Genomic DNA, 13,249 nt, shown 5'->3' with positions numbered 1-13,249 from the left:
TCCCTTATAAAGACAGATAAGAAAGTGCTGGCATGAGTAAAATAGAGCAACAAAGAGCATTTGTCTATCTTCCTCCTCTTCCCCGTATATTTTCTCCTTTCCTCTTCCTCTCCTCTTCTATTTGCATTCCGCAGGACTTAATTTAAAAAATGAAAGGTATTATTGTGGGAGACACAGAGACTATTACCAATGCAAATTCAGTGAAGAAATATGATCGTGGATTGTTTACATCACCTAGGACTATCCTATTAACATGAAGAGTAGCCTAAGAAAAGCAAAACGAAATCAACTTTTTTCAACATGATTATACAAAGGTGAAAATCCAATGCTAAAAGCAATGTTACGGATTTTATTTTCCTCTGCCAATACTCTGTCATAAATTCAGCATCTTATTTTACTTCCAGAACAAATTTCATGTGTCAATTTGCATCCTATTTCTTCATTCAACAGTGGTGTTTTGTGTTGTGTCTACTACATGCCAGACACTCTTCTATGCACTAGGGATACAGCATTTAACAAAACAGAGAACATTCTGTCATGGTAGAATCTGTGTTCTAAGGGAAAGACTAGACAACACACAAAAGGAATAAACAGGTTAGATAGTTTACTTGAAAGTAACAAGTACTTTGCAAAGAAAGAAAGCAGGTTGATGTACTGGAGACAGGAAGGGAAAGAGCAACAGGACCTGAGTCAAAGAAGTAAGGAAGCTCAGCTCACGGTGGGCTTTGCCAAGGAATCCTTATGACTCTGGCTTTTACTGTGAATCAAAGGAGACATCCATTGGGCTATTAAACAGGTGAGTAACGTTATCTCAACTAAGAATTTTTAAAAGATCACTGTGACATGAAATTACAAGAATGAAAATTATTTATAACCACAAGTCATTTTTCCTTTTAGAAGCCTCAGGATCTAAACTCTTTATGGTGTTAAGTTGAATGTCACGGAATGGATCAGCAGACTGGATTCACAAAGTCTGGAGGCAAAAGTTTGGGTCCAAAACTAAAAAAGGCTGAGGCAAGCAAGTCATTCAGAAAAGTGTCCCTGCAGTATCAAGAAATTGCTTGAGGAAATAAAACACCAGTGGAATCATTCCATCTCTGCTTTCTTCCTACAAGAGTCTCCTGTATATTTTATTCCTCTCACCTCACACATCCCCCTAGTGGCTCTTGTTCATCCAGACTTCATAGTCTGAACACACCTGTTATCAAGAACATTCTGTGGTCACGCCACCTTAGAAACACATTATCCCCTCGTCTCTGCTTCAGGCCAACTTAATTCATATATTGCAGTTCTCTTTGATGTAGTCATTTTTCTAAAATGCTGTTTTAGAGACTTCTCTCGCTTCTATTCCACAAGTGTTTTGAAGTACTTATTGTGCCTTAACCTCTTCATAGATACTCTTTAAAATAGAGGATCTTAAGAAGGCACAGTCTCAATTGCTAATATCTAGAATAAAGACATGCAGCACACTTTTCTACCCTTCCTAAAAATGTTATACGAAATAAAACTATTTTATTAATCAACTAATTAGGAAAGTTTTCATGTACTGCTTAATAAATCTACATGCAATCACTGTTCTAGAGTTTTAGACTTAAAAATGATGCACTTTTTTAAAAGCTCACAGTCCACTGAAGTAGAAAGACAATAAACAGACAAACGCGGATCAGAGAGATACAGTCAGAGATGGGAACACATAGGATTAGTACAAGTTCCATGAGACATCAGACAGCTTAAAGAGTCTTTGGATTAAATTGTGCCCCTCTCCAAAATTTATAGGTTCAGTTCTAACCTCAAATGTGACTGTAGTTGGAGATAAGGGCTTTTAAGGATGTAATTAAGGTTAAATGAGGTCATAAAGGTGGAACACAAATATAATAGGAGGGGTGTCCTTATAAAAATATGAAGAGACACCAGGCGCATGTGCACAGAGAAAAGACCATGTGAGGACACAGAGAGAATGCATGTCCGCAAGCCCAGGAAGGAAGCCTCAGCAGAAACCTAACGTGCCAGCACCTTGACCTCAGACCTCCAGCCTCCCGAACTGTGAGAAAATAAATTTTTCTTCTTTAAGATACACAGTTTGTGGTATTTTGTTATGACAGCCTGAGCTGACTAAGACAAGGAGATCAAAGACAGCCAGGACTTCAGTAAATAAGACTAGAGCATAGGATGTGGGGAGACATTTGCAGAATGAGGACAGGCTAGCCTTAACTCTGGTAAGATTGGCAGTTGTCAAATCATGAAGATAGTCTGTAAGTTTGGGCTGAAGCCTTAGAGAGAAGTCAAACCAAAACAAGTTTAGGAAAAGAGTACTAGTTAGGTGCAACTGGTTATAGATTGCATGCTTGTGTCTCTCCAAAATTCATATGTTGAAACTCTAACCCCCATTGGCATATTAGAAGGTGGGGGACTTTAGGAGGTAATTAGGTTTAGAGGAGGTCATGAGGGTGAAACACTATGATGGGATTAGTGTCCTCTAAGAAGAGGAAAAAGAGACTAGAACTTGCTCTCCCAGCCCTGGGAGGAGACAACTAGAAGGCAGCTGTATGCTAGGCAGGAAGGGGCCCCTCACCCAACACCAGATCTGCTGGCATTTCCATCTTGGATTTCCAGCTTCCAGAACTGTGAGAAATAAAAGTGTTTTTTAAGGCCACCCAATGTGTGGTATTTTTGTTATAGCAGCCCCAAAATGCTATCGTTATGTGACCGAGACACAACTATTTATAAACATAATGTAAAAAAAAAAAGTAGGCTTATTTTAGATAATTCAGTTCTATAACCTGTGCCCAAATAGACAAGATAATCAATTCCAGTGACGTTTAACACTATATAATAAATGCAGATTTCTCATGTATGAAGCAGGAAAGATACTTCATCTCTTTGAACTTCAATTTCTTCATCTACACTAGTTATCACAAAAGTGTCATTCTTTATTATCTCCATAACAACTAAGCAAATGAATGTATCTGTATGCAATGAACAGTATGATTAATATTTTGAAGAATCTGCATAAAGATACAGAAATAAACAACACTCAGACAAGATAGAAACGTTAGAGTCATCTGGCTCAACTCTCTCATTTTACAGACAAAAATAAGATTGATGTAAAATAAAAGGTTAAAGGACCTGCTTAAATGTTGTGAGGCAGCGCAGTGATTAGAACTGAAGGGGGCTTATGCTTCCCATATCTGTGCTCTGCTTATGGACTCCATAAATGCACACACATTGCAACAATTCTTATAATTCTTACTGCTAAATGCTAAATTGTTGCATTTTAGAGACAATATTTTAGGAACCGTGTAATCTGACTCTATGTCACAGATGCGAGAATTGAGACCTATAATATTTAACTGACGGGAGTAATCTCCTTATCAGTACAGAGCTAGAAGTGAGGTATATTGCCTAACAGCCCTGTTGGCTAATACAATGCCTGGTACCCAAACTAGTGGTATAGTAAGGACAGGTGGTTAGAATAGACAATCGTAGGATGCGTTGTCTGTAGAAAAATTAAGAAAAGTTAACTACAATTTGGTCTGTTTTTAATTATCACCATGTACCATTAATCCTAAACAATTTCAGTGATTAAAATATATTACCCTGAAAGAAATATTATTTGTCAACATCCTAAATAATGTTGAAAATACCATTTAGTGTTTTATAATGTCTACATAAGCTTCAAATTTGCACATATTTATTATTTATCCTTTAATAGGCATCATGTTCTACATAGAAGGAATTTTGGAGAATTCCCAGTTATACACCTACAGAAGGAGTTTCTGATGCACCTGGAATCATTTTACGTATCAAAAGCACTTGGGACTATGTTCAGCTATTAAGATGGTAAAAATGCATCTTGGTTAACAACTCACCTATGAAGATACTTTGAGTATATTCCTTCCTGCTTTTATTTGGCTTTCATTATGTAGCATATATATTATACATAATATATATACATAATAAGTGAGGTTGGGAAAGGAAATTCAACAAAAAGTTCATCAAGCATTTTTGGGGATAGAACATTTTACTATAAAATATTGAAAAAAATACTTGAAAGTTTTCATAAAAAATGGTACCTACTTTTTTTCTTCTCTGTGTTTACCACAATGGCTTAGTATAGAAACCACAAGGGCTTATCTAAGCTGAGCATTGTGAAAGAAATGCCATGTATAGCAACTTGTCTTCTCCCTTGCATTCTCCATATTCCATCAAAGGATAACCTGACATAACACACACACAACAGCCCCACCACATGCCTGCTGTGTATGAATGTTTGTGTATGTGTTTGTGTGTGTGTGTGTATATATATATATATATATATATATACATACATATATATATATATATATACATACATATATATATATATATATATATATATATATATATATATATATATATATATATATATATATATATATATAGGACAGTTTTTCATACCACTTGAAAAAATTGCCAGTTTGACTTCAGGATCCATAACTTACTTTAAAACTTGTTTTAAAATTACCCCACTTATTAAAAATCCCTAAGTTTGAATCTAAACATCCCAGCGGTCTTATGTTATTACGGATTCACCCAAATTTTTACTATCTGTGTCAATGGACATCCCAAAGTCTATTCACAACGGATTATCCAGACTGGCTCTTTATAGCAGGAGTTCTTAACTTAGACTTTGTAAAAGTCCATAAATGCCCTAATGCTGGATATAAAATGTTATATATGTGCAAATCTTTCTGAGAGACAATCCATAGCTTTCACCAAATTCTCAGAGGCTGGCAATCTGGATGAGTTGAGAAGTCAAAACTACATAAGAACTATTTACTCCTAGATTCAAAGAGTAAGGAAAGTTTCATTTATTAAATCTAGGTGTTAGACACATAGGATTTGAAGTATTTTCTCTAGTTGTCTGTTCAAAATAGTTCATAAGCAAGTTTCTACAGAATGAATTTCTTAAAGACAAAGGCAATACATCAAATTTTCTTGAAATCAAAACCTATCAGTGTTTCAGGGTGAGGAGCTGGTTTTTGTTTTGTTTTGTTTTGTTTTTGCTGTATTAAAATACTAAGTTTATTTAACATATATATTTTTGCCTCCACACCATTTCCATTTGTCTGACCACCACTACTACTATGTCCTATCATAACATTCCATACTTACTTAAAACCACGCAAAGGGTGGAGTTCTATCTTTAAAAACTAAACAGGTATTTTGGACAACACATTCTTGGCAATGGAACCTGGACAGCATTTATCAGACACGGTAGGGAAAGTTCTCACTCTGCATTACAAAAAGGACTGCCAGATATCAACTGTTACAGAAATGAAACAAGACAGAAAATTTTAACAAACTTTTTAAACTATTTTCTTAAAGAGACTTCCTCCACTGCCAGAGATCTTGAACAGCCTCCTGGTCAGTCCAGGAACAATTCACATAATTGATGAATTTGGCTTCCACTTTGGGAAGGGAACCACCTTTTTCTATACTTGCTTGCATTTTTGCTTTAATGTCTTCTACAGAGCTCGGTCCTTTTGGTGCTTTAGGAGTTTTTTCCTGTTTCTTTGAAGGATTCTTGACCTTCTGATCTTGGTGTTGATGGTTTTGAGTCTTTTCCATTCTGGTTTGGTTTTTGCGCATTTTTGGCTGGAGTATCTTGTACAGATTTCTTTACTGTAGATTTTTCTTCAGCTTCCTTATCATTAAAGTCATCATCATCTTCATCATCATCTTCATCATCATCTTCATCTTCATCAGCAGCAAGTTTTACTTTTTTCTGTGGAATCTTTCTACCACTTCCAGGGGCAGAACGCTTTCCAGATATATTTAGGAGTTTCACATCTTCCTCCTCTTCACCTTCTGATTCTGCATCTTCCTCCATAGCTACTAAGTGCTGTCCACTAATATTCACAGGCCCTGAACCATACTTCAACCGTAAGACCACAGGTGGTGTTATTTCAAAGCCCCCAAGGGAAAAAATTGGCTGCACATTTTCAAAGTTGCTAGTGTTACTTTAATTGGACCACCTTCATAATTCATCGCCTCTGCTTCGACAATGTGCAATTCATCCTTTGCGCCAGCCCCTAAACTGACCGTTCTTAAAGATAACTGGTGCTCACTTTCATCATTATCCACCTCAAAGTGATAATCTTTGTCGGCCTTTAGTTCACAACTGAAAAGATAGTTCTTGGGCCTCAGGGAGCTCATGTCCATGTCCATCGAATCTTCCATGGGTTGGTGGCACGCACTTAGGTGGGAGAGAAGGTGGACGGAGATAAAAGACTACCGTTCCAGGGAACAGTTGCTCAGGACGGAATCACACCAGGGCGAGGAGCTGTTTATTACGTAGAATTAATTAGACAGGCAGACAGATGCAAGTGCAAAAGATTTGTACTAAATTAAGTCCTGATCTGTATGTTAACCCCTTAAGAATACAAAAGACAAGTGAAAAAGCTTTGACTATTTTATCATGGCAAGAGCTGTCGTTAACCCCTGAGACACTGAGTGTGGCTTTTGAGATCATTGTGAAGACTCCATTTCAACCCAGGGTAGAATTTGTGTTCTAGAGGCAGTGCTGACTGAGAGTCAGTTCAAACTCTTCAAATTAAAGATATGTTTTTTTTGTAATTAATAAAAATTAGAACCATTCTTCCTCTTGTTTGAGTAAATATGCTACGGTCATTTACTTAGTACCTGGACAATTTCATTTTGTTTCTCTAAATGACTGGAAGTCAAAATAAAAGAAAGAAGAAAGGAAAGAAGGAAGGAAGACTATCACATGATTTTTTGATTAAGGGAAGCAAAATTAAATACCCTACACAATACAATCACCCTTGCTGTTCTACATTTAATCTAATCACCATAAGTCAATTTACCAATGACTAGGTTCATACCAATTAGAGAAATATAAAAAGGTGTCCCAAATGTCAAAATCACTTAAATTATTATAAATCTCAAATCCAACTTAAGGACCTTCCAATTCAATACAGCATCTTACATTTGAAAATCTCTGGTTTAAACAAGGGGAATAATGCAAAAGTGAATAAGGCATCATCTCTTCCCCCTAAAAGATTATGTTCTAGTGAGAAAAAGCAACAGGCAAGATAAAAGTTTGTTTTTTTCTTTTTTTGAACATGGAAAAAATGCAAATAATACAATATTCAATCTATCACTCAGATTTAACAGAGGTTAACTTCTTTCTAAATGTAATTTATTTTTAAGAAATAAGATGTTAGATATTTTTAAGTCTCCCCCTCCACCCTCTGCTTCCTCCAACTCAATGCCTTCCCACCAAATCATCATCCTGAAGCTGTGCATATCCTTCTATAAATGTACCTATAGCAATATATAGTATTGCTTTCTGCAGATTTAAATGTACAATGAAAAGTATAGCTCCATTAATTTTCTAGAGAAAGCATTCTAGCCTTTTGTTTCAGCCATTATCATTTACCTATTATCAAAATTTCAGTATTTGTTAAAATTTTCTATTTTAGAAAATGAGTTCTTTATTGTCTGAATAATTGGTATGGATAAAAGTTAATCCACATAAAATAGAGAAAAATGATTAAATAGTGAATAAAAAGCTCGATTAGGATATTACCTTTACAGTGCTCGCTTCGGCAGCACATATACTAAAATAGGATATTACCTTTACAAATTAAACTAAAATTATAAAAATTATGAATTTTAGGTTGTGATTATGATTCTTTAATGTTTTAGAGTAATTATGGTTCAAATGTTTCCAGGGTGTATTTTTCTGACAAATTTTATGATAAGGTAAATCTACACTCATCATTTTACATTTGACTTTATCCTCTTTATGTTTTTGTTACTGACTTTTTATCAAATTTTCAATAAGTCTTCCTTAATCTATTGATACTCAAATCATTCTCTGTTGAAACTCAGTTATATCAATACCTATGCAGATTTTCTTTTTCAATTATTAATTGCCCCATCTCTGCTCTAATTTTATCAGTTTTGTTTGTAATTTACACTTAATACCACTTTCATTAATTTTCTAAAATTTTTCAATTTACAATTAGTTCCCATTGTTTTTTGTGTTCTACACAAAGTATTACCACGCTGAATTATGAGGAAATGAATAAACGCAGATTATGACAGAATATATGATTGAAATTAGACTTACTTTATCATCATGGAATTCATCATTAAATAATTTCACAAAATTTTAAGTTATTAAATACCAAGACAGCCTAATGCTCCCCTCAGCTTGACTAAATTTTAGACAAATTCCTTTCTGACCATAGGTCCCCTGACCTCCCTTTACTTAGAGCATTTACTTTAAGAAACTTACCATGGCAAATATCTACTCTGCCACCTCTGTAATGTATACATCTCCTTCAAAAGTCTCTCGTCAGCTTTAAGACTGGGAAAAGTCTTTTGCAAGTACTTGGAAACCATCTGTTTAGAATGTAATCATCCAGGAAGACAACACCTCTATCTAACAGTCTTTGGGGGAGGGTAGGAACCTAACTTCAAGAGACACCTTGCTCCAGTTTGTAAAACTCCTGCTACCATGAAGATACCAGAAAGTACAGCTTACCTATGGGCAAGGCCAATTAGCAAACTCAGGTGGCCTGTATTCTCCACACCCCACTCCAGCTCTTAAAAAGTCTCCAGCCCTCAATGGAGTTAAGTTCAAACTCTCCCGTACTGTACCAGTTTTGAACAAAACCTTCCTTGCCTGTTTAACTTGTGTGGTCCAATTTTTCTCTGACAATGTTTTTTCCATTTCATTCTCTTAATTGCTAGGACTCATATACATAATGAATACTCAACCACCCACAAATTTCTCTATTTCAGTATTAGGCAATTTGGGAGGGTCCCGCTGGTTTTTTTCGTTTTTTTTGTTTTACAAGGCAGTCAAGAAACTTTGGTGCATTTTGATCACTCAAATTGCAATGTTGGATTTTTAAGAGCAAGGGCCCTGCTTTACATTTTTGTTCTCCATAATGCTTCACACAATACTGACTGTGTAAAATGTATCTCAAAAATGTGGTGATGTTATATGATTATGGCCATTCGATTCCTAAATTTCTATCTCTGAAAAATAGCTAAAATGTAATCACAAGTAATATTAAATTCAATGTATTTACTTGTGTTTCAGACAACACAGCTGCACAAGAAGTGAAAAAACCTAAATGGCTAATTGCAGAGAGCCTAAATGCCCAATTGTAGAGAATTGTTCAGTAAATTATAATAACAAAGTGGGATAACCTGCAATATGTATGTCAATATATTTGATTGGAGAAATGGTAATTACAGACTTGGGGTAGGAAATATACAAGATGAGAATGTGTTATCTTATTACAACTGAAAACAGAAGCCACCAATGAATTTGGGTCTTATCCAAATGGCACAGAGCCAAGATGAAGGGGCCAAAGATGGAACAACTTGAGTACACAAATAATACATTAATTAATGCAAATGATCCAACGCACTAGTATTAAAACAAACTTATTAGTTCATAGTGATTTTTCTAAAAAGGATAAGGAAAGACAGAAATCCAAAACTCCAACTAATTTTACAAAGAGTAAACAGCACCAACTCCTTATTCTGAAAATTGACATGTAAAAGGAAATAATTAAACATTCATCCTGACTTTCTTGCACAAATTATTTCAGTGTAACCAAATCAACTTAGTTTATAACAGAAAATGATTCTTTACAGATAAATTCCAACCAATAAATGTGCAATGATCAAAGTTTTAAAATCATAATTTTATAACCACTAATGGAATAATTGATCCAGGCAATGTTTATCAGTAGATTATACTAGTACATTATACCAACAGATAAAATGTTAGCTGGGATCAAGACACCACCACCTGAACCCAGTGATGAATCTTAGTTAAAACAAGCAGACGTTGCACGTTGGATGACTACACACAATATGAAGTTTAAAACACCACCACTGAAGTATTTTGCCACAGAGAAAAAAGTCTAACCTAAATGTGGTTAAGACTCTAGCTGAATTATATTACAATAAATACAAAGGATAGGAAAAGTTAAATTATACCACAAAGAATCAAACAAACAAACCCAGAATGTAAATGCTCTGCAAGACAACTATATTAATTTTCTATGGCTGGTGTAACAAGCTATAAAAAAAAAAAAAAATTAGTGGCTTAAAACAACACAAAATTCTTACCTTACAGTTCTGTAGGTTAGAAGTCCCACACAGGTCTCACCAGGATAAAATCTAAGTATGGTCAGAGCTGCATTTCTCTTTGGAGGCTCAGTGGAGAATCCATTTCTTTGCCTCTTTCAGCTCATAGAAGTCATCCACATTCCTTGGTTTGTGGTCCCCTGCCTCTATCTTCAAAGCTAGCAGTATTCCATCTCTCTGACCACTCTCTTGCAACCACATTTCCCTCTGAACCTCCTCTCCCATCTCTTTCTTCCATTTTAAGTACCCTTGTGATTACATTGGTCACACCTGGATAACCTAGGTAACTCCTCCCACCTCAATGTCCTTAACTTAATCACATCAGCAAATACCCCTTTTCCCTGTGAGGTAACATTCACAGGTTCTGGGGATTAGGGTGTGATCATCTCTGGGGGCCATTATTCTGTCTACCTCAACAACTGACTCATTTTCTTTATCGAATCAATGGCATTAAAAAAAAATGACAGTAGAAATTGTTCTAAGTATATTTAAGAGACATAACAATAAAATATTACGTATGGTCCTTTTAAATACTAATTCAAATTTTAAAAGATAATTTTGGTAGGTGTGATGGTTGCATTGTGCTAATATGAGAAAATGTCCCTATATTTTAGAAATATATACTTTATATATAATACAGATACTGAAGTATATAGGAGATTATACACTGTCTGGATTGGCTTCAAAAATACCTCAACAACAAGCCCCTCCACCCCAAAAAAGTGAGAGGTTGATACCATGATCTCCATAAAGTAAAGGTAAGGTAAATTCCTCAGCATCATACTGTGAGCAAATAATAAATTGAGATTTAAATCCATATCTGTCAGGTTTTGAATCCAATTGTTTTTTGAAATGCTGTGCTAACACTACTCCTTTTTCCCCAGGCTTAGCACAAACAGGCTTATGTATAGATCGAAGAGAAAGAGTTCAAGTCACTTGTTCCAGCTGTTTGTTGATCTGGAAAACTGGGTCGCTTCACTTTGAACCCCACTTGCACTACGGCTCTCATAAGCTTTAACAAAACTGCCATCCACATGAGAAATAACTATTATTTAAATGAGATTGCCAAACTTGCTCCTTTTTATTCTAGAGCAACTGCACTCCTGGGATTATTCACAATTCCCTCAGCCCTGCTTAATCGCTGTGGCTACATTCTATACAGCTGTAGACGCTAAGAGAAATGGACAGCAAAAGCCCTCCGCTCCCTACAAGGCATCACACCTGGCTCCCTAAAGGTCTTTTTGGATGCAGAGCATGTAGGTCAATTTCATTTGTCATCACATTGCTCAAAAGAAAAAATGGCGTCCAGTCCATTTTACATAATCATAAGAGAAAGGATGGACACTGCATGAAAAAGAAATGTTAATTACAGAAAGAAAGCAGATTGCTTCTACTTATTTCAGTGAAGCTGACCACCCTGCCTTACAAAAGCAGCTCCTATCCCCAGATTTCCATGACATGGCCCCTCCACATATCAATACCTTTTAAAAATTGAGTCTATCAACATAAAGCAAGCATCAAGCCCTATCCATTAAAAGCTAAAATTTAATAGGTGGATGAAAAAAATTAATAGCAGTTGTGTACTCTGATTTAAAGATCTATTACAGAATTTATTTGATGTGTTCTTGATCTCTTAAAATATAATAAATTCATGCCATTTGAAATCCAAATTTTCAATGAGCCTGATGTCTTTCACACTGATTGTACAATAGGAGACCATTTCCTTAGCAATGAACACATTTAGCACACTCACAAATTTCTAACCTATTAGTCTCTAAGATCTATTTTTTCTTTTTTTGGCATCACAACATTTCCTGAATCCACCCACCTCCTTTGCAACCCTCCTACCAGAATTCCAGTCTCATCATTTCTCACTAGAGCTATCAAATTAGATCCCTGACCTCTCCACCCGCTTCCAGCCTTACCCTCCTTCAAATCACCTTCCACAGTAAAACCAGAGTGGTTTTCCAAAAAACAAAACTGCCCATAAACTTTTCATTAACCAACAGATATGATCTCAGTGATTTAGCATGACATCTACGGTCCTTTATGATTTTAGCTTTGCCAACTTTTCAAATTCACCTACTACTCCTCAGCTTATACTCTGCATTGCAATTATCCAAAACCCCTTCTATTTTCCTGAGAAAACTAGGTTGTCTAAATTACTCCTTTCTGCCCACTTTTGCAGCTTTCTCCCTACCCATAGACACAAAAACTGATCTGTTTTCACTTAGCAATGCCCCTTGGGACTCTCTCTAGACACCACTACATTCTGTTTGTTCTCCCAAATCCACCACTGTTAATGACCCTGAAATAGGTCTTTGATTCTCATCCTACTTTGCTTCTCTATTCTACCTTCTTTCTTCAAATCAGACCCTGCCGTATTCCCAAATTCTGTCCAAGTTAAAGTGTGATCTAGTTAAGATTCTCCAAAGAAAACTGTTATTGCCTGTCTCAAGAATTCTCACCCCTTTCCACCATCATTGTAAGCTACAGGAACTCCTACAACACATTAAGTCTCGACCCAGATATCATCTTCTCTGCAGCAAAACCCTTGATTCTCTCTGCCTCCAAAGCACTGTTTTTATACTTTTATAATTTAAGTATGTGTTTTCTTGTCTGTCCTTGCTAGACTGTGAACACCTAGAGGTCAAAGGCCCTCTTTTATAGTTGCAGAGAGTGGAACATAAGTGGTGATTTGCAAGTATTTCTGGAATTAACTTGAAAAAAATTATGACCATCTTTTGCTCACCATTCTCCTTCTCATCTTCACCTCAAGTCCTGTGTTAATAGTACCTTTGGTTCCAACATGAAGAACTATATTTAAATGAAAAGATATATTGAAGAAATCTCTCTGGACTGAGAGGAAGTCAGAGATTGGACAGTATTTGTTTTATAAATGACAATAAAGAGATGATTTCAATAACTTCTATCATTATAAAAAAATATTACATTAGCATAAACGAAGTTTCCCCCTCTATGTCTCATATATGACAGAAGCTGTCCAAAATGTGGGTATTACCGATATAGAAATGTAAGAAGCATTACATTGAACTACACACAGTTAACT

At 35.7% G+C, this 13,249-nt stretch overlaps 1 pseudogene; it reads right to left on the bottom strand.

Moving 5' to 3' along the window:
• Positions 1–5,353: 5,353 nt before the first annotated feature.
• On the bottom strand, positions 5,354–6,267 carry LOC137757688 (nucleophosmin pseudogene; annotated as a pseudogene).
• Positions 6,268–13,249: the final 6,982 nt, after the last annotated feature.

The sequence above is a fragment of the Eschrichtius robustus genome, chromosome 2 (assembly GCF_028021215.1).
Source record: "Eschrichtius robustus isolate mEscRob2 chromosome 2, mEscRob2.pri, whole genome shotgun sequence".
Taxonomy (NCBI): domain Eukaryota; kingdom Metazoa; phylum Chordata; class Mammalia; order Artiodactyla; family Eschrichtiidae; genus Eschrichtius; species Eschrichtius robustus.
The sequence above is the reverse complement of the archived record's forward strand: the minus strand, read 5'-3'. Positions and strand labels throughout refer to the sequence as shown.